Genomic DNA, 20106 nt, shown 5'->3' with positions numbered 1-20106 from the left:
CATTAATGTAGATGGTAAAAAGCGTGGGGGCCAAAATGCAACCTTGCCGTACCCCTTTCAGGGATTTAAATAAAGGGGTACGCCTGCCATTGTTAGACACTCGAACGGCTGCAAAAAGCTCCTGGTGCAGTGTGGCCATAAACATAACCAGGGCTTCATCGATTCCCAAATCCAGCAGAGTCGACCATAGTTTGGACCTATTAACGAGGTCGAAGGCCGAGGAAAGGTCCATAAATGCCAGATACACTGAACCCTCCTTAGCCAACGTGTACTTAGAGATGAGTAGATACAAATTAATACATTGCTCGATCGTACCTTTACTCTCTCTAAAGCCATATTGCAGTTCGCACAGCCCACCACACCCCTCAACATTCTCCCTCAACCTGGATAAAAGGACTCTCCCCAGAATTTTTACGGTTGAGTCCAAAAGGGATATAGGCCTGTAGAATGCTGGGTCGTCCCGCTGACCTTTATTTTTGTAAATGGGGACGATGGTGGATATAGCCCAAGATGCAGGCGATGAATTGCCAATAACTGCATTGAACACGTTGGACAACACCCTCGACCACATTTTAGGTGAAAACATAAAAAAGTCGGCCGGAACTCCATCAGGGCCAGGTGCCTTGTGTTTGGTGGTTTCCGCAAGTGCCTTTTCTACTTCTTGGGGATTAAAGACAATAGGATGTACAGTCCCACTAGGCAATAAGCCCCTGTAAATGTCCTCATCAACTACGTCACCCCCATATACATTTTTGAAGAAAGACAACCATTTTTCCTCAGTAATCACACAATCCATTGGTAAATTGCTATCCTCCGAGAAAAGGGGCTGCTTGATGATTTCCCAGAATCTCCTGCTGTCCTTCAGCACCGCCGCTGAGAGAAGGTCATCCCATGTTTCACGTTTAATGGATTCTTTGCGGCTCTTTACGGCAGTCTTATAAATTTTCCTTAGCCTCGCAATTTCCTCTTTTACTCTCGGAACAATTTTTAGAGCCACCAGCAAATCTCTGTGGGCCTTCGAACATGCAGAATCAAACCATCGCTTGTGTCCCTGAGCTCCCTGAAGGGGTTTAGCTAAAAGTTCGTTGGAAACCTGAACACATAGTTCCTCATAGGCTGATACCATGAGGCTCCCTTGGGTGTCAGGGTTCTGACAAAGCTCAACCTGGGTTTTGATCTTAGGGAAGCATTTTTTGTAGAAGTTTTCCGGGATCACGTTCGCCCATTTTACTCTTCTATCTTGATCTGTGGACCTCAAGGAATGGGCTGATTTTACAATTGATGGTGATGCTCCCATCTGGCTGCCCCACGCCACTTCAAGTAGTACTGGATTGTGATCACTGAAGTGGGTTGCTACCGTACTATAAGCGGTGGTCAGAGTTAAGATGCCAAGAGAAACAAAGATATAATCTATCACAGACCCATGGTGGCCGCCAATGAAAGTTGGCGTTCTCAGACCGAAATTGGGTTCATAAAGGTTGTAGTTAGCAAGTAGGTCTTCAAGCTCCTGACCCTCTGCTGAATGTTCGAAGTGAGGCACTACTGGAGCAGCATCGTCATCTTCACTGACTCCTCTTCCCTTACAGGCTAAATTGCATGAATGTATATTAAAATCACCTAGTAAAATTGACTCAGATGCAAATGAGATATTCTGTAAGACTGAATTTAAAATACTATCCAAACTAGCGATATTACAACCGTCATAGACGCTGTTCCCAGAGTTATAGAAATTAACATATAAGGTCCTACTAGTTTTGTTGATGACCCTTTCGACAATCAATATATTATCAGATTCGGACCTAATCTGCCTATAACTTCCTTTTAAGTCCAAGGCGAATAAAAGCGCCAAACCGCCTTTGGCCCTACCCATTCTACTAGGGACAGCAGGTCTTATGAAGCTAGTATACCCGTCCCACCAGATATTACTAGATGTGTCCCAAGTTTCTTGCAGCGCAATGATGTGGTGCTTTGAGATGAAGCTCCACCATACAGGGTCCTGGCGTTTGGTGTTTAAACCTGCCACGTTCCAGCTTATAATCTTACATGACTCCATAATAGTCCTTGGCTTGCTACCACTCTCTGAGTCTCCTTCCGCTGTAACTTGAGCTATTGGAGCCTCGGTAGTATTCGCGTGACAGCAACGCTGTATCACCTCTCTAGTCAAACCCTTATTAGGGCCAGCCTCAATCCCAGATGAGATTGTTTGCTGACCTGGGGAAGAAGATGGTTGGGGCTCAGTGGCTACGTTAGGCATAGGAAAACTAGGGGGATCATCGGTACTAAAGCCATCGCTGCACGAATTTAAATTGATCAAACCCACATTATTTTGGTCAATTCCTGGTTCAAGTCAATCGCAGGTATTAAGGTCAGATAGGGGACCAAACCTATTACCTGTAGTAAAGCCCCAAGCAGATGGGGTAGCTAACTGAACTTGACCGGTGTGAGCTAAATTCCACAGGGGGTGTGGGGTGATTGGGTGGACCAGAGACGGGTCCATTCTCTGCCACCGTGTTGGCCTGATGCCCCGTACACTGTGATCATACCCCGGTGCGCCATGCCCCCACCCGTTTGTTCCTATCACCTGCGGGTGAACCGGCTGAATATTTTGCTCATACGAATAAATGGGTCTTCCTGACTCTCGCTGTACTACAGGCAGGAACCGGTCATTTGCGTATCGCGAGCCCATGGCCCCTCCCCAACTACTGTTATTCCTATACTTATTATGCCTATTAGTATTAGGTAAGGTAGCGGGTTGAGACTCGTTATAGAAAAATCTGAGAGTTAATGGGACTATAGAGCCATTGCGCCGCTGAGGTGGGAAAACATTGTTCAAGATTTCAGGAAGGACCTCGGCGTTAGTAAAATTTAAAATAACACAATCGCCTTGGAACTTTTTCGGCTTGCTGCCGATCCAGGATACCCTCCTAGTCGAAACTATGTCTCCTGCCAATTTATCAAACCCTTCTTGAGCCATGTACATATTATTTGAAAGCCAGTGTAAGGCTTTATCTTTGAGACCCTGATTAGACTCTATTTTATCTTTTGGCAGAACTGGAACATTAGCCAGCACCAAGACTACCGGTGAGGCTTCCACGATAAATTGAACTGGGCTGTCCTCTTGGTGACTTACCACTGCTGCATCAGTGGAGATGGTATGAGGGTCCCCAGTTACGACGTTCTGATCCGGGACAGTTAAAGTTAGTGGTGAGGGTGGGGGTAACAACCCTTGTTGAGTGGGCTGTGCGTTACTATCGGTAGAAGGGGCTTCCTCATCCGTGGATATTAAATCTGCGACGAGGGAAGATAAATTCTCTAGCTCCTTGGTCAAGTTACTATGAACCCCACCCAACTTCCTGACTTCGGCAGTTAGTTTGTCCACTTTCCCGATCAGAGGTTTAATAATGGTCTTAATTTTAATATCTATCATGTCTTGGATCCTATTGAAGAGGTCATCATCAATAATGCGCTTGGACTCAAGATCAGCCTCGGAATCTGCATGTTTGCCCATCCGTCTGGAAGGAGGGGTGGCAGGCTTCTTCCTTCCCAGTTGTTTCCCCCCTCGTTTTGCAGCTGGTTTCCTACATGCTCTAACAGCACGAATAGGTGGAGACTGGGGCTGAAGGTCCTCGTCTATGACTTCTATCTGGATGCTTGTCTCGGTGAAGGCATTGTCAGATAGATCGATGGGATCTGCTCTATCCATGACAGGATCAGAGTCTTCGGTGGCCTCCATGTGGTTGGCTAAAGAATTAGAGTCAGAATCCGCTAGGTTAGGCTGTGCATTTCCTGTCAGGGAATCGGACATGGCTGTGCTTACAGTACTTGTAGATGGACTTTCTGCAAGCAACACCGGTGATTGGCTTAGGCCCAAGGATTGCCTTCGCTTGTTGTTAATACTGCTTACCACTTGGACAAGATATGAGTCAAGAGTATTCACAGTCTCGATAGGGGGGGTAACCGGTTTTTTCCCCATGCTTTGGACTCTTACTCTAAAAGATCACGCAATCACAGCTAGTCTTTGGCCAGGTAAAAAGCTGATCCTAACAAGAAATACTATAGGATTTGGCCGGCTAAAGGTGATAGTTGATAACTGTCTTAATAACTGATGTTAAATGCCAAGTGACAAACCGGAAACAGTACCTCAAATCCACGCGGTTGTTTTCAGGGGGATAGCCTTGCCTGGCCTTTCCGTGCCTCAGAGGGCCCGCCCTTTGCCCGGGCTTAGCCCCGGGCGTCCCGCTTGCGTCCCGCGACGCGGGGGTGCTCCTCCTTTTCTGCGCCTCTGTTGGCGCTAACTGGTAACAGCAGCCGCGTCACTCAGACGCGCCGCCGCGGTGCCTGCCGGGATTTGGAGTCTCCCGGAGCGGCGGCGCGGAGTCTGATAGCCCTTGACTCTTGGCGGTGGCGGCGGCGTGGGCAATGGCTTCAGCCTTCCTCGGGCGTGTGAGAGGTAAGTAAGTCTGACTCTCGGCAGTGGCGGCGGTTTTAGAATGCTCTCCCCCGCTCTGCCGGGGTGCTCCTCCTTTTCTGCGCCTCTGTTGGCGCTCACTGGTCGCAGCCGCGTCACTCTGACGCGCCGCCGCGGTGCCTGCCGGGATTTGGAGTCTCCCGGAGCGGCGGCGCGGAGTCTGATAGCCCTTGACTCTTGGCGGTGGCGGCGGCGTGGGCAATGGCTTCAGCCTTCCTCGGGCGTGTGAGAGGTAAGTAAGTCTGACTCTCGGCAGTGGCGGCGGTTTTAAAATGCTCTCCCCCGCTCTGCCGGGGTGCTCCTCCTTTTCTGCGCCTCTGTTGGCGCTCACTGGTCGCAGCCGCGTCACTCAGACGCGCCGCCGACGTGCCTGCCGGGATTTGGAGTCTCCCGGAGCGGCGGCGCGGAGTCTGATAGCCCTTGACTCTTGGCGGTGGCGGCGGCGTGGGCAATGGCTTCAGCCTTCCTCGGGCGTGTGAGAGGTAAGTAAGTCTGACTCTCGGCAGTGGCGCCGGTTTTAGAATGCTCTCCCCATACATTACTAACCCCCACCCTGCCCCTCCCCACGTCACCGCCCGGCCGGTACTCCCACTACCGTCCGCGGCTAAGTGCTAAGGGCTTGTATAACCAAGGATTGGATTAGCCCTGACCCCCCCGACCTTTGGGTGTTGGCGCTCAAGATTATTAGCCATGTATAATCTGGAATTTTCAATATATACAACCAAAGGTATAAGGAAGAGGCTAATGGGAGCTAAGATCTGGTCACCCATAACTGAATGGATTTAGGTGTAATTGGGTTTGACTGTAAAGGGCTTGGCCAAGTCATGAATAAGTAAATGGCCAATATATGTGCTCTTTTTATTTTTTGTTTGTTTGTTAATTGATCTATATGATATATGCTTTAAAAAATGTAATATGCTTTATTTATGTCTACTGTACATGCACAGTTTTCTCGTGTATTGTAACCTTGGTTTATCAAGTTTGTGTTTATCCTTACCTCTCAAAAAGGTAAAATCAAATAAAAAAGGTTTTAAAAAAATGAACTCTTTATATTCTAGTTCTTCTTGAATATCCATGGATGTTGGTATGATACTAAAGAAATACCTCAACCTGAGAGCTTGCAGAAACTTAAAAATAGCAACTTTTGTCTCCGCTATATTGCTTTAGTACACTGGTACGAAAGAGGTTACTTTTTTCAACAGTCTACATTGATCATTTGTCAGATTCACATCCAATATATTGATAACTAGGTTTTCTTTGTCATGCTCCTCAATGCTCTCTTGTCCTTTTCTGCATACGTTTCCTTTGCCCCAACAGGTTTTTCTGAATTGGGAGCATGGTTTGCTGCCGGGCTTGTAGACAATAAAAGATACTTTGGTTGATTTTGATACTGATGAAGTAGGTTGTTTTGATGTACTTGCAATACTGATCATAGGTGTTCTAACGGGGGCAATATCTGAATCTGATACCATGCTTTCTTGAGACGAACTAATGTTAGTTTTTCGTTTTCTTTGATTGTAAACTTCTGCCCATATATATACTTCTTTAAGTTTATAATCGATTGTATCCCTATGATATTTCTTAATTTTCTGATCATGAATTTCTTTACCATATCATTCCAGTTTCTGGTTTATGTCATCAAGTGTCTCTCGCTAGTACTCATGTTTGCTCAGTTCCTCTTTAATCATTGATAGCTCTTCTTCCAAAGTTTTAAGGATATTTGATAATTCTTCGACTATTAATAAAATCAGATCTAGCATGCACCTATTTAAGATCTGGTACCATTACTCAACGAAAACTTTGTTGTTTCTGCATAACATAGGTTTTAATGCTATCCATAGACCTCTCGGGATGCGTTTAGTTTTGTGGTAGTGGATCAGGGTTGTGGCGTGCAATCTTTGATTTATTTCCTTCTTACTTACATATTCAGGTTGTTTCAAAAGATGTGTAACCGTGTTTACTTGTGAACTGAATGACCTAGCTTCTTGAATTAAATCATATATTTCACCTGCAGTCTCTGCGGTATATACTAATGTTTCTGCTTTGTTTGTTGTGATTTGCGCAATCTCTTCAAATTATATTCTGTTAGGTGCACCTCGAGGTGAGTAGACAATTTTGATGATCAAATTAATGTAGTTTCGCAGTGCACTCCGTGATCAAATGTTCAAAAGTTCAACAAAATATTATTGTGTGCTACTCCAACCGTTACACTATATCTTGCAGTGCCTTTTTGAAAACAATGGAATGTCAGGTCTGGCGAACCAATCCCCAATGGATGTGTGCACTTTCACACTTAAACTTCAAGATTTCTCCTCCAAACACACAGTACTTGTTCATAACTTTGTAGTAATATTTGATTCAGCACTACAAGAAAGTCACACACCCCCTCATCTGACAAGTATTTGAAAATGTCATAATTACTAGAGAGTTCCAACGTGCCCCACTAAAAGGGCCTGGTTGAGCACCAGATGCCCATGGTCATATACACCTACTTTAACAGTGAATATACTAAAAGACCGTGGTCACTGCCTCATCACTTTAGCTTTTCAGCAAGCCACATATCCAAATGCCCAAATAGATGTGTGCAATGCCACACAGAAACTGTGGGTGATCAGTCAGTCATGAAGCAAATCAACATTAAAAATATGCACATACATGCTACTTCTCTTGAAAGTGGATAAGGTGTACCAATGACTTCTCAAAGGCAGGAGCAGCCCATACAGGTAAAAGTGGTTGGGCGGTGAGGCAGGGTGGGGGGCCGACGATGACGAGGGAAAATGAAATAAATAATTAATTTTCCTTCATCATCATCTGTCGAATCCCCCCTCCCCCAGCTCTACTGCTCTTACATGCACGGGCCACTCCTGCTCAGAGAATACGCAAAAGGATCAAAGCAATGGAAATGTTATCACCAAAATATTCCGTAGTTGCTGTTCAGTGGCATAGGGTACATCAATCCTTCTAGCAACCCCACTAAGGTGTAAGCCATGCCGTTATATAGGTCAGCACAAGCTCCAGCATACCTTCTCAGAGCTTGCTCCTGCAACCTCGGTCACAAAGCACAGTGATCCACATGTAACAGCATGTAGCAGCTCTGGTTAGCGCTCTGCCCCACCTCATGGGCACCCTGATTCACCTTGTGTACAGTGCTTTAAACAATTCCTCTTCCAAATGATCGGGAGAACGGAAAATACATCTCTATAAAGTCAGTGTCTATGGTAGAAGATTACTACTTCTTGCCCATATGAGAAACACAAACATCTCTATCACCACAGCTCTCTTTACTGCTTCCAGCACTCAGTTCACCCTTGTGGTCTTCATTTTATGCTGGGCAGCGCGCATGACGTCCTGACCTTAGTAATGTGGGATTGCATGGGCAGGGTGTTGCCTTCCCTTTCCCCTAGTTTCAGTTCAGTTTTCCCAGCTCATCCCCATTCTAGTGAAGTGGAATACAGTACAATACCCTCCTCCAGTCGGTCTTCCTGAGGAAGTCCTTATTTTATAAACATATTGGGTCAGAAGCGGGTTCTCTGTGGTATGCTGACCTAGGAGAAGTGATTTACAGCTCGATCACCTGGTCAAATCCTTCCTGGCTAACCTGACACCAGTAGATCATACACTAAGGTGAACACTCCGAAACCATGATATGATCCATACCTATAACCAATGTTCTCTGTAGCATGTGCGTGTAAGCGCATGTGCAAACTGCCTTTTTCCAGTGCCCCCACACTGTCCCAAAAGGTACACTTCACTGGTCCATGCATGACCAAGATATGGTTTGTGAGCAGCGCGACAGAATGTTCACTTTCCTGGAGCTGAATTGCAGTGACAACGTGTTTATAAGGGAAGGTGGAAGAGCAGAATACGTGAGAAAGGACTTTCAAAGTCTTTCTCTTATCTGCATGGGTTTTGCTACAGTGAATGACAGAGCTCGGAGCAGGAAGTTGTTAATATGCAGCTTTCATTATAATTCTTGAGGGGGGGGCTACAAGGATGCTGCAGCAACAGCGTCCTCTGGGAGCCTGATGAAGGATTGGATGGATGTATTATTGGCAGTGGCGCTGATAAAAATTAATATATGGTATCTGTTGTAAAGTGTTGGGCAAAAGTGCTCAAAATAGATTCTGCCTGCCACCAAAATCTAACTACATCCTTTAAGAATGGAGCTCAAAGTATTCACCTTTGATGGCTGTAAGAGATACCACTCTAGTAACTGAAGTTCACAGCCTTAAACTGGACAACCTGGGATCAGTTTCTGTTTGACCAAATTGTGTGATCCTGGGAAAACACATTATTTGACTGTGCAACTATGTTGCTCATTATCACATATAAGACCATCTTCAAGTATTGAGTTCAGGGTGTGTGCTGTACAAAAAAAGTGTCTTGTTTTTTATTTAATAGCTTATAAAGTAGCTCTATCTAAAATAAGAATTTAGGTCGCACATTCTGCATATATAAAAACTGACTTGCCTCTTTCGTCACTTATAGCATTGGTCATCAGGGCCCAGGTGGAAAGATTTCTCAGTTCATGTCTTTAAGTGGCATGAAAAAGTAGGGAGTCTCTAAAAGGGGCACAGCAAAAAAGAAATGTAACTGTTACTGGGGTTTGTTGAAGGCGTAGTGGTCTTGAGAGTGTCACATTCACCTGCTCACTTGTAAGGCTGCCTTTTCATTACTTTCACTCTGTTTACCATTGCTTGGTGCACTCTGCAGCAATGCTAACAATTGGATGCACAATATTTTGAGCTCCTTTCAGACACACTGACAGCCACTGTGCCAATCTCACACTTCCTTCAGCCTCAACTCCATAACTCTCCATCGTAGCCAATTATTAACCCCTCACCTACATATACAAATAAATCACAGACTATAGAGTGCTGGCTTGGGGTGTCACAAATGACACACAACAACTAGGCCAGTCTGTATTGTTAGAATTTTTTTTGCAAAGCCAGTCCTGCAACTAAAACAAAATGTTAACCATGTGAGAAAGGGTGCAGGGCCTTGGGGGGGCTAGGCCCTATATTTAGAAATACCGAAGGGGCTCTTTAGCCACTGCCCTGACCCCAACCCCCAAGTTAAAAAAAAGGGTGTCACTGAAGCTGGTGCCGATGTTCTAGAGTGTTTTCACACCCCTTAGTGGAAATCAACAATTAAAAGCCTTAAAAAACAAGCTGGAAATTCACTGTTTCCAGTGGTTTTCAGCTTGCTTTCCCTGCCACCTTGTGATATTGGCTCCTCACCGGGTGACCGTGAGAATGGAGCTGATCTTGTGTGGCACATAGTGGCACCGTATGAGCTGGCAGGTCGTCACTGTCTACTTACCTTTAGGCCTACCCACAGGGGGGCAGAACATGCGCGTACATGATTAAATAATGTTTATGTGATTCGGCAGACTAAGTTATAAGTGAGATAACTAACATTTTATTTTTGTAGTTTGGTGCTAGAATCCACATTTATTTGGTTTTGAATTAACCCCAGCGAGATTGTGTATACTGGAACACAACAGATTCATGTTGGGTCTAAAATGACACTTCTCATGACTATGTACTCATTGCATAGCGACTTTTTGCCCCTACTCATCATCTGGTAGGATTTCACCCCACAATCAATTCACAATTAAAGACAAAGACTTATGCAGACTCTGAATTAGAGACACCCAATTTCTTGCTTCAAGAACTCCACGCCAAGGTTCTCAATGTCACAGTCTGAGCCCAGTACCTGTTTGAACTCGACTTTGATACCCCAAATCAAGCAGTTCTCAAAATTGTTTCAAATCACCAGTATGATGAGAAAAATACTTTCAGCTGTGGTCCCAGCTTCATGGGGAATCATCAGATAGTAATGCCACTGAGGGGAGTGGTATATTGGGTCGGTCCAGGAGTGATAATATTGCTTGACAGATTTAATAAGTAGATATTATGGAGTTTTAAATCCACAAACCCAACGCAGTGGCGTTCCAGGATTCCATGAAGTAGAGCCTGAGAAAGAGGGTTCAGGGGCCGAAGGGGAAGAGACTCGGGGGTCGCAAGCCAAGAAGGAGAAAGTAAAGCAGAACAAAAACAACAGAAGTCAAGCCAAGACCTGATACTCCTACTGGGCCATGATCACCCCTGAGATTCAGAACTCCAAGGAGAAGTGGCTCATGCTCCTGCAGATCAGATTGCTGCCACTGCCTTTGTTAGTCACTTATGACTTGTTCATCATTAGGATTATTTTCTAATCCGATGCTGTAGCAAATACCACAAACCCCAAACCCCCTCTTCTCGGGTTATAAAGGCTGCATTAACTATCCTTAACCCTTCCAGGTTATTTGTTGCCAGGACACCACTTTACCTACAGCAACATCTTTTAATGATACAGCCTTCTGAGTCCTTATTATTTTCTAAACTTGGGGTGCAGGTGCCACTAGAGCAAACAATACATATCATGACAGATTGTATCAACATTACAAAACTATCTCAAGACCTTATTAAATGTAACTGTGTGTGTGAACTGCACCTATTTTTGCTATTGTTTTAAATAAAGGTTTAGAGTGGTGATTGTTACAGATTTATATAGCTGAGTATAACGCTCACATGCGTGATCATTTCCTTGGTACACATAGACATGTTTGCAGTTCACAGACATCTTACACTGCCACACACAGAGGAAAAGAATTAGAGGGAACACTGCCTAGAACTTACTTTACACACAAAACAGAGAGTTGATATGTAAGAGTGGCATTCCTCATGGGTCCTAAAAGTGAATTCAATGGTAGCTCAAGGACACAGCATTTTCAGAACTTAATTTCAGGTATTGTAATGGACGAGATTTCTTCTGATACAAACCAAGGCCCAGTTTCACAAAGGTTTAGCGTCGGGTTTGGATTTACTTTTGTAATGCTCACCCAACACTAAACGTATTTGGGGATTAACAAACAAACGCTAATTGGTATTAGTGTTGGTTTGTATGGAAAAGTAACGGAAAGCAGCACAAAACAATGCTTTACATTACTTTGCATTAAGGGGGCTTTACATAGTTGGTACCTGGGCATTCCATGCAACCACCCATGCTTTTTGGTGTTCAACGCTATCTGCTAACATTATTAGATAGGGCCCAGATTCACAAAGGGTTAGTGTTGGATAAGCGTTACTTTGAAATACTAATCAGACGCTAAATCTATTTGGGGTTTAACAAAAAAAGGCCCAAAATCTTAAAGGTTTCACAGAACGCAGCACAGCGCAGCAGCCAAAAATGTTGTGCTGCATTGCATGACAGGGAGAGAGCAGGAGAGTGCCATATCCACAGAGACATGGCTCTCTTCTTTCCTCTCCCTAGTTCAGGTGCGGATTTCAGCTGCCGTGTGCCAGGCACACACCTTAACGCCATAGAGCTAGGGTGCGTGCCTTAGTTGACCAAAGGTCTTACAGAGGAAGGGTACCTTTCCTGTACAAAATACTATGGCTAGACACACTTAAAGCTTTTCCTACTTTGTATGTGTGCTTCACACTGCTGTACACATAAAAAGTTGTAAACATGTATTCTTTTAATGTCTGCTTTCCAGCAGCATTACTTTTTGGTTCAAAACCCTGTCTACTCATGTTAGTATATAGGGTGTAGCATCAAAAAGCATGGATGGTTGCATAGGAACACCCATACACCACCTATTTAACACCTCCTTAATGCAAAGTAATGCAAAGCAGCATTTCATCTTGCTTCACGTTACTTTCCCATACAAACCAATTCTAATTCAGGCCTTTGATAGAGTTGGCTGCTCTTTTACAAGGTGGAGTGCTAAATGCTTCATGAACAGGCCAGGCAGAACATCACTGGGTGCCATGAACATTTCAGCAAACTGGTTGTCATGAATGGGACTGAAGTGAGCTACTTTGTGGGTGGGGTTTTAAGAATAGGTTGTGATGTCCAGGGTGGGTGGAGACTGGAATATTTTAAAGTTTTTTTGTTGAGCAGATTTTGAAATAGTTCTTCAAAGTTTTAACGTGACTGGGCAACCCTGGCTTGGGTTACTATATATGGTTGTATCTCAAAAGTCAGTCTGTGAAGCTCTTTGGTGAGGCCTGATGCATCACTAATCCAGTATAAAAATAGGCCTATTTGGTTGCTTGGATTTTTTTGTTTTTTTTTAGATGCGAGGCCAGGATGGCAAGTGTATCTTTGGAGGTGGGGAACAAGAGTGCTTTCAGGCTGTCTGTTAAAATTGTTAGAGTCCAATTTATTCGTAATGGGTGCTCAATCATCAGAGAATCAAGTCTCTGTGAGCAAAAGTACACTTATACCTCATAAGATGCAAAGAGGTTAGCTATATGCAACCTGTGTTTAAATGCAGATCTTACATTGCTTTCATCTGATGGTTTAGACAAGCCTGCAAAAAGAATTTGGATCATACCCATTTTTCAAGGGGTCATTAACTTTGTCTGCCCTGTTAACTTTTTGATGCTATCTGCAAAATTGTAATTAGATGAGCATAGTGAGAAGGCGCATTTTAGTTTAGGTTCAATTACATTTAAAACAGTGTAGTGCCCGTTCCTTAGCCAATTGTGCTATCAAGATCCACAATTTAAATACAGATCAGCATCTCAGCCTTCTATTTGTGTCTGTGATCTAACTATAACGTGGCGAAAGAGCATTCTGCATTGGAACTAGTACTTGCCATCCCTTATGTCAACAAGAAACTCTGTACTGGTGATAATTCTCTTCAAGGTAGAGTAAGAGCAATGTTTAGCAAAGACGCTTTCTGCTTTTCTGTTGGTTCCCAACTTAAGTCAATGTTTCTTTCTCTTAACATTAACCCTATCTAAACTTGATACAAATCCCAACCTCCCTCCCTGAACAGCCTAGCCAGAGAGTCAACAGCATCTCACCGAACTGCATGTTACACAATTTTTGGTCTGCAGTCAAACACTGCCATGACATATCAGCCTTGATCCTGGACCATAATCTTGATATGCTGATCCTTACCGAAATATGGCTCAGCGAATCTAACCATGCTCTAGATTGGCACTTTCTACCAATTACTTTATGTTACATAGAGACCAGGAAGATAGACTAGGTGGAGGCATCACACTCATTCACAGACACTCTCAGAGATGCTGGATCATCCAAATTACTCAGTTTCAGTCTTTCAAATGCATGTCAGAGGAAATGGCCACCTCCACTACCTCCAACAACAGACTGAATGTGATCTACCATCCACCAAGTCATAACAATTCCTTCATCGAGGAATGTATGGATCTCTTCACCTCTCAACTGATCAGCTCAGACAACACGATTTTCCTTGGAGACTTCCACATCCACTGGAAAAACGAGTGTTAACAGCCTGGTGGACACCTTTACAGCCTTTCTCAAAGATAATGGTCTCCAATAACATTGCCTTAAACCCACACACCATCCTTTACCTTATAATCTCCAATTCCCCAACCAACAGTCATACGACCCTATTCCAATCGACTTGTCTAACCACATGCAAATCCCATTCTTCCACTCCGGTTCCCATACTAAAAATTCCGGGCAACCCAAGAAAGAGAAAATATGGTTGAGGGATACATCCAACCTTGACACAGAATCCATGGCCATCATGGCCCTTCCTATCATAATCTTGATTTCACTCCATTTTGATATTGATGAGACCACTGACAAATACAAATCCTGCATGGAATGCCTTATCAACAAATTTGCACCCCTAAAGTGCAAATTATCTAGACGAAAACTCTCCGATTCTTGGTTCTCAAAAGATCTTTATGAAGAAAAGCTTATCAGAAAGTGTGAGAAAGAATGAAAATCAGTTTGGGGTTCTCGCACAAACTACACACCCCTCCACCACTCCAGCTCTCAAGCCATGAGTGGCCAGCTGCAAAAACTTTGTAGATTTCTTTGATGGAATAGTCAGAGACATCCATATCTTGCTACACTCCAGTGAATCTCCACAAAGTAAGGTTCTACTGTGCAAGGTGATTCATTCCAGGTTCTCTTTCTCCCCCATTTCCGAACGTGACCTACAGTAAACACTCTCCAGAGTGAAAACCTTGAACCACCTTCAGGACACCATTCCAGAGACTATCAGCACATTTTTTGACACACCTACTCCCCCTATGTACCAACATGGTCAACTCCTCTCTTCAACAGAGCCCATTTCCAGAATGACTAAAAGTGGGTCAAGTTTCTCCTCTCTTGAAAAAACAATCTCTCGACCCAGAGAGCATGAACAACTACAGCTCAATCTCCCCACTTCCATTTGTAGGCAAAGTCATTGAAAGTTGCGTCACTTCCCAACTCACTTCACACATTCTCTTTAATTCCGTTTCTATTCAGGGCCACAGTACACAAACTGTGATCCTACAAATAGTCAACGACTCTCTCTGAATCCTTGACTATGGGAACTCCATCCTCCTGGTCCTCCTGGACTTGTCTGCTGCATTTGACTCTGTCAACCATCTGGACCTCCTTTTTCAGGCTTGAAGGCATCAGACTAGCACCTAAGTGGAGTACACGCCTACTTAGACCATTGCACACAATTTCCCTGTATGGAAGAGTACGTAGAGTCATATCCTTGACTCTAGTTTGCCTGTTGTTGAGTTTACTTGTGGGTGCTCGGCCACCGAATTCCAAGATGGCCACCACCCGATCAATGCGGAGGTTAGCGGTCTAGTTTTTACTCGTGAGCGATCTCAGCTGTGAAAGCTCTCGCGCACGAGCTCCGCTACGCACTTCATTGGAAAATCTGAGAGCGTAACAGCGTTTACCAAGAGCTCTGTTATCACCTGAAATTTTGACCATTTTGGAATGATTTTAGAACTCGTTTGGGCAAGAAGCTGGACAGCTAAGTCACTCGAGTTTAATTATTAATTTGTGCAGAGAGTTGAAAACTATAGGAAGTGAGGTATCTATTCTTTGACAGTTTTGGCAATAGTTATTTGAAGACCATCGAAATTACCTGAATACTGAAAGGAGTGAATACGTAATGGATAAGAGGAGAATATACAGTAACGTTCCTGCAAGTTGAGGATAGAGATATATGTAAAGAGATACTAACAAGAGACTATAGAAGAGTTCCTGGAAGTTTATGGACAGAATAAAAACATAAGATAAGGAAAGAGTCTATAGTTAAGTACTATTTGACAATAATGAGTAGCGCTTAGCTTGGTCTTCAAGTCCTACCCATTGAGAAGGAAAATTTGCCGGAACCAAGACCTAACAAGATCAAAAGACAGCAGAGAACGTAGATATACTTATATATATATAATTGTACTTACCATCACACAACCTGGTCATCTTTGCTGCAAGACAAAGATAAAAGAAGGCTATCAATTAGCTAATCTACCACAGTCTAAGGACAAGAACTGTGAATATACAAAGAAGAGTACAACACATGGTTCAGGTGTAGGAAGGTAATTAGAGTACTATAGGGAGGTAGAGAATAGTTAGTGGCAGAGGTTACATGTTATTTGTATTTCAGAATTCTACAAGACAGCAAGACACCAAACCATAATAGAATATAGTAAGGTCCAGAATTATTCGATCTGCACAATCAAGAGAGCTGCTAAACACTGTGGAAGACAGGTACACATAAGTAATAGAGTTAAGATAGGGAGCAGAAGGTTAATTACAGTGATTGCATGACTGTGTTTGTTGCAGGGTTCTACACAAGAAGAAGATAGAATCCGGTCAGAGGAGCAAGGAGTAGTGCAGTCTCTCTTTCTCATTCCAACTCCCCTTTCCCCCTCTCTCCTATTTGTAAGTGTGAATACTCGCAGAAAGGGAAGTTGGGAATTGAGGAATTTACATCGGCTCCTGTGGAAGCTACAGTTTGGACAGGTATTTGACAGATTGAAGTGCCCTCCCAAACTTTCACCCAAGCAGGGTGGCAGAGGGGTTAGATGTTAAGGCCTTGGTATCCACTTTGGATGGCATACAGAAACAATTGGGGAACACTGTGGAAGAAGGTAAATCTCTTAGAGAAGAGGTTAAGAAATCTCATCAGGAGGCTTTGTTTTTGCGTCAACGTTTTGAAGAGTTCATACTGGGTAACCCTTCCATGTCAAAGGATAGTAAGCCTCAGTCCTTTTCTTCAGCTCCTACGGACACAGAGTTGACTACTCAGGTGATACATGCAATCTCCCCCACTATTCCTTTGGCAGCCACGGAACGTTTTAGTGGGGATACTCATAAGGCCCAAATTTCTTTTACTCAGTGCTCTTTACACTTCCCGTGTTGGCCCATAATTTTCAAGGAAGACCAATCTAAGGGGGCCTTCATATTGTCTTACCTGAGTGGAGATGCTGTGGCTTGGTCGATGCCTTCGGTGAATAACAACAACGCCATTTTGTATGACTTTGAAGAAAGAATTTCTTTGTATTTTTGATAGAACATCCATTTCTCAAACCACAGACAACGAGCTTTTAGATCTAAAGCAGGGTAATCAAGATATGGTTGCATATTTGGCGCAATTCAATAAACTGATTGTTGAGACTAATTGGTCTGAAGCCAAGAGGGCCACCATCTTTTATAGAGACTTGAAGGATGAGTTGAAGGATGGTCTGGCGCAGATTCAGAAACGTCCCACTGAAGTCTCAGAATTAATTGACCTGGTATTGCAGATTGACCAGCGTCAATGTGAAAGAAAGAATGAGAGACGTAAGGATGTTAAATATTTTCCTCCGCTATTCGACAGAATAAGATCTGAATCTTCCAAACCCAAGAAAAGTGCAAACGAGGAGGAACCTATGCAAATTGGGTCTGTTCGTGGTCCTCTGTCTAAAGAGGAACGAGAAAAGAGAAGAGTTGGTAAACTCTGTATGTATTGTGGAAATTCTGGCCACTTTGTCAAGGAGTGTCCAAAGAAGCCCAAGACAAACTTGTGGGTAAAAGACAGGCTCCACTAGTAGGAGGAGATGCTCTAGTGGAAGCAGTTGATAAGTCAACTCCGGACTCTCAATTCATTGCAAACACGCTTCAGTCCCTCGGCCCCACACTTAATAATTTCAGTTCAAATAAGGTTTGGAAATTCAGAAGTCAATAATATATCGGTCAAGATTGATTCTGGGGCCACGGGGAATTTTTGTGACATCAGATTTGCTCAATCCCTGAAGATTCAATTTTTAAAGAAGGATAAGCCAGAAGCCATTCGAGCAGTAAATGGTACTAATCTATCCTAGGTCCCATTGTATTTGATATAGAAGAAATTTCCTTGACGGGTCCTGGAAATCATCTCAGTGTTTTACAATTCAGTCTTATAGACGCCCCTTAATTTCAACTGATTTTGGGACTACCTTGGTTGACGGAACATAATCCAAGGATAGATTGGGCCAAAAGATCAATTGTAATGGGTTCGGACAACTGCCAGCAACATTGTTTTGGAAAAGAATGTGAGAGACAGGTGACATCTCCACACTGAGTTTTGCCAGTCTTACTTCGTCTATTTGTGCGTTGGAGACTTCAAGCATTCCGCAAGAATACTTGGATTTAGTCTCAGTATTTGATGACCAAGAAGCCAAGAAATTACCGCCACATCGAGAGTATGACTGTCGAATTGAGTTGGAACCAGGTGCATTGTTGCCTTGCAGTAGGATTTATGCGCTTTCTGAAGCAGAAAATCAACATTTAAAAGAGTATTTGGAACAATATCTGGCTAATGGTTTCATCCGTCCTTCCCAATCTTCAGTTTCATCTCCCCTCTTCTTTATTTCGAAGAAGGATGGCAAGTTGAGACCGTGCATCGATTACAGGGCCTTAAATTAAGTCACAAAGAAAAATCGATACCCTTTGCCATTGATTTCGGAATTACTGGATCAAGTAAAAGAACCAAAGGTGTACACAAAATTGGATTTGCGGGGAGCTTATCTTTTGTGCGCATAGCAGAAGGAGATGAATGGAAGACGGCCTCCAAACTCGGTTGGGGTTGTTTGAATATCTAATTATGCCATTTGGCTTGTGCACCGCCCCAGCGGCTTTCCAACATTTTGTAAATTATGTGCTGAGGGAGTTCTTGGGTTATTTTGCCGTGGTGTACATTGACGATATATACTCATCTTTTCAGCGAATATGAAAGATCATGTTCAACGTGTATGTGCAATATTGAGCCGATTACTGGAAAACCAACTGTTTGTAAAATTGGAGAAATGTGTATTTCTTGCCAATCAGGTGGAGTTCTTGGGGTTCATTTTGTCTCCCGATGGAGTTTCTACGGATCAGGTGAAGGTGAAGGCTATAACAGACTGGCCTTCCCCACAAAGTGTAAAGGATGTGCTGAGCTTTATTGGGTTTGCCAATTTTTACAGATGTTTTATTACCCAGTTTTCGGAAATAGCTTGCCCATTGACTCGTCTGCTCAAGAAAGAAATCAAATTTGAATTGGATGCTGACATTGAAAAGGCCTTTCTGGAACTTAAAAAGATTTTTGTTTCAGCTCCAGTTTTGCAGCATCCTAACCCAGAGGTACCTTTTTATGTGGAAGCTGATGCGTTCAATTTGGCCATGTGAGGAGTTTTGTCACAAAGACACAAGGTTACCGGGCAGCTCCATCCAGTAGCTTATAGATCCCGAAAGCTAACTGCAGCATAGATAAATTACTCAATTGTTGACAAGTAGTTGCTTGCCGTTAACCCCTCCCATGCGCCCGCGATTTTGCGGAAGTGCGGCACTTCCGCAAAACGGGCGGGGCCGCGTTGGCCATTGGCCGACGGCAGCACCAGCGAGGTAGCGTTGCCATCGGCCAATGGCCGACGGCAGCATGGAAGGGGTTAAGGGCGTGTTTCAGGAATGGCGCCATTATTTGTTAGGGGCTAAGCATGAGGTGACGGTTTTCACGGATCATCGAAATCTGCAATTTTTAAGATCAGCTTGGACACTTACCCCGAGGCAATTGAGATGGTCTTTGTTTTTTGCTGATTATAATTTTGTGTTAACTTACCGACCCGGCTCTGCAAATGGTAAGGCTGATGCTTTATCTCGTCTCCACTCTGATGAGGAAGAAGGCAAGAAGAAGGAGGGTTTGATTATTCCATCTGAGAAAATAATTGGAGTCATATTGTATCCAGAATTTGAGGACAAGTTAAGGAACTTCCTTTCGGAGGAAGAACTTTGTAATTGGGTCAAAGAGGGATCTGGAAGGAAGGTTAAGAATGGGAAACCCTATTATTTGGAAAATCTATTTGTTCCTAATGACGAGCTTTGGATGGAAGTAATTCAACACTGCCATGACGATTTGTTAGCTGGTCACAAAGGATTTAAGAAGACCTTGGAATTATTTCAACGTGAATTTTGGTGGCCCGCCATGGAGACTCAGGTGAGACAATATGTGGCATCCTGTGAGCAATGCATGAAAGGGAACCTTCTATAACAACTCCACAAGGGCTGTTGCAACCCTTGCACCCTGCTCCTGATCCATGGCATACCATATCCATGGATTTCATTGTGGACCTCCCTTCTATTCAGGGCTACTCTACTATTTGGGTGGTGGTCGACCATTTCACAATGATGAGTCACTTTACGCCTCTGAAATCCATTTCAAAGGCCACTCAATTATCTTCCTTGTTCACACAACATGTAGTCAGAACTCATGGCATTCCCAGGGTTGTCATTTCCGACAGAGGCCTTCAGTTTGTTTCTAATTTTTGGAGGTCTTTTCTTAAAAGATTGAAGAT

Source organism: Lissotriton helveticus, chromosome 1_1 (assembly GCF_964261635.1).
Source record: "Lissotriton helveticus chromosome 1_1, aLisHel1.1, whole genome shotgun sequence".
Taxonomy (NCBI): domain Eukaryota; kingdom Metazoa; phylum Chordata; class Amphibia; order Caudata; family Salamandridae; genus Lissotriton; species Lissotriton helveticus.
Note: the sequence above shows the minus strand (reverse complement) of the source record.